This window comes from Sinocyclocheilus grahami, unplaced genomic scaffold, assembly GCF_001515645.1.
Source record: "Sinocyclocheilus grahami isolate Dianchi unplaced genomic scaffold, SAMN03320097.WGS_v1.1 scaffold123.1, whole genome shotgun sequence".
Lineage (NCBI taxonomy): Eukaryota > Metazoa > Chordata > Actinopteri > Cypriniformes > Cyprinidae > Sinocyclocheilus > Sinocyclocheilus grahami.
This window is the reverse complement of record NW_015505302.1, coordinates 101,114-104,544: the sequence shown is the minus strand read 5'-3', so window position 1 is coordinate 104,544 and position 3,431 is coordinate 101,114.

The following is a 3,431-nucleotide window of genomic DNA, read 5'->3' as shown; positions in this document are numbered from 1 at the left end:
GAAATTGAGATTTATATATCATCTGAATATAAAACATAAACATAACGCATATGTTTACATATAATATATTTACAGTAGTAAATTAACAAAATATTTTCATGGAACATGATCTTTACTTAATATCCTAATGATTTTTGGCATAAAGGAAAATTCAATCATTTTGACCAATACAATGTATTTTTGGCTATTGCTACAAATATACCCCAGAGACTTAAGACTGGTTTTGTGGTCCAGGGTCACAAATTATTAAATGCACATCTAAAACAACAACTCTTGATCTATGACTAGCTAGCTGAAGCATAATGATATTAGAATATAGCAAAGATCCCAAAAGTAGGCTAAGGTAAATAACCCCACCCCAGGTCCAATATGTCCCCCCTCCACCCCCGAAATGCGATTTTGCTGGCGCTGAGCCAGAGAAAGACGTGCTCAGTGCTTTTCCTATATCACAACTGTTCGGTGTTTTCAACCGCATAAAGTTTATTTTCAGACATTTAAATAGACATTTCAATTACGTACTAGCAAAAAAAGACATTTTAAGTTTAAATACACACTGATTTATATGGAAAGTGCCAATAATAATCCTTTCAATTAAAATTTGACGACGCGTTTTATTCCTATCAAATACACAATGTGTAGGTAACCATAAAGTTTACTCTGTTTTTCTCCAGTTCACTGGCCACTTACTTTCATGCATTTTGAGAGAATCCAACAAATCCACACAACAGCTTCCAGTGTGCATTATACTAGATCAACTAACATGGTCATTAAGGTTGTTTAAACAACAAAACTAATTAATTTACACACATTTGACAATCAGAATAGGCTGTATCATATAGTTCATGGGGGCCCTAAGCATCCGCTTAATTCGCTTATGCCTTGGGCCGGATCGTTATTATGGGGTTTGACCCACACACTTTACAAGATGTTCTAGCAAAGAGCAACCTAATTATCCAAACACAAATTCAAAGAGAGTGAGGAAGTCAAAGTCTTCTTTCCTTGTGAAAAGTAGCATGCTTAATCATATTGAACATGCACTTCTAGTTTACGTAAGTGCTTAAGTATATTTTTATTTACTTAAAAATACTTGTTTTATTACTTGCAGATAATATAACAAATAAAATACAAGATCACTTGCGTGTAAGTGATTATATTTCTTAACTCATTTAAGTACACTAAAGTGCAGCTTGTAATTGTGTCAAATTATATTTGTACATTTTAAATCATTACAGTTCACATGTATAAGTACATTTTAAATCATTATTTAATAAGCTTTTGTTGTGTATTCTTATTTTGATGTGATGAATGACATACTAAATGAGGGCTCTGTAGTGTAGCTATCTGAGATATGCGCTAAACAATACTCGGCAGAGGGAAGGGATCAGAGTGAGTGTTAAATAGTGAGGGAGTGATATGAAACAGCTGGGTGCAATCAGTGTTAACAGCTGTGTGCAATCCGTGCTGAGTGCAATCAGTGCAATGAATGATGGGATATGTAGTCCGGGGTGATGTGCAACAGTGTGTAGTGCGAGAGTCAATGAAATTGGAAAGGGTGACCTCTGATGGCTAGCAGATGGAAGTTCATGGACCGGATTCGTGACAGTTATTCAATATTAAAGTAATTTTACATTTAAAGTACGGCTGTCAACGTTAACACGTTAACGCTAGTAAAGTTTTGATGGATGAAGACTGCAATCATTATTATAACGTAAAGGCGATTTACCGTTATAATAATGTGTGTTTGAGTGCTCTTGACGCACTGATCGCACATTGAATTTATGCACAGGCACAGGTATTTCCATACATTCACATTGATTCCACACACATTCACGGTAATGTTTTGATTTGTCATGTGTATGTTGCTGTGCTTAGTTATTCTGAATGGATCCGTGTACTGTAGAATATATAATGTATGCAGTAAGCAGGCGGTTGGTTTAGTTTTTTTTTTTGGCATCACCATGTGGTTCTGTTCAGTATCGTAACTTGACTTCTCTAAAATGTGAAAAAGCTATTTGCTGTTGCACTGTACACATACTATACAATTCTGTTTTTTTTTCATATGTACTTATATGGGCTCCTTATATCATTTGGTTCTTTGGTGTCCTTTTGGAGTTTCTAAGAGTCCTTTTTGGGAAGACATCTTTTATTTATTTATTTAATGTTTTATTTGTTAGGGACAGATACAATAAACATAGATGAAAAAGAGAAAATAATCATCCCATGCATGTACCATAGTGCTTGTAGTAGTACAAAATTGTATAATATAAGTACACTAAACATGACTACAGGTTTGTTGGTGTATCAACCAATATTTCGTGGCTTTCTTAAAATGATTATAATTTACAGTAGATTTTAAATAGTCAGGCAATGAATTCCAAAATTGTACACCTTTCACTGCAAAACATAATTTGCTCAGACTGTTCTCTCAATGTATAACTTTACAGTTTCCACTAGAAGTTGCACTAGTGGATCTACTGCTTCCCTGCAATCTCTCGAAAAATGTACATAAGGACCTGATTAATTATGGATTGTTTTGTCTGAGACCAAATAGCTAATCCATATGCCATGTGTGATAATATCATCGAATTTAAAAACAAAATAGCATGATCATATGTTAAACAATTTCTTATTATTCTAAAGCTAGTAAGATTTGCTTTAATCATTTAACTGATAATCTAAAATCATACCAAGATATTTTTCTTCTGATACTTGTTCTATAATCTCATCTTTAATTCTAATGTTTAATGATTCTGTTACCGGTAATTTTCTTATTGAAAAGCATATGGACTTTGTCTTTTTAGTATTTAAAGTTAAAAAATGAAGCATCAAGCCAAGCTGACACTTTCTCTAAATTTCTTGTTAAATTTTCTTCAATTTCCATACAGTTCCTACCAGATACACAGATAACCATGTCATCAGCATACATTTGAAGACTCGCATCAGGACACACTTCTGGAAGATCATTTATATAAAGGCTAAAAAGAATTGGACCCAAAATTGTTCCCTGAGGAATTCCTATATCAATATTACGAGGAACTGACTTAAAATTATTAATGACAACACTTTGTTCACGATTTTTTAAAATACGAATCAAACCATAACAGAGATTGTTTTGATATATTATACTTTGTTATTTTTTACATTAAAACATTATGATTTATGGTATCAAATGCCTTTTTCAGATCCAGGAATACTGCACCAACTTTAAATCCTTTATCGAGTGACCGCTTAATATTTTCTAATAATAAGCAAGTAGCAGTTTCTGTAGAATGGTTTTGTCTAAAACCAAATCGTAAAGGGTGTAAAATATTATTAGTCTCTAAGTGATGCAAAAATTGTTCTGATACAACCTTCTCCAACACTTTAGAAAGAACTGGGAGACAAAATAATTGGTCTATAGTTAATTATATCATCTGAATTCCCAGATTTGA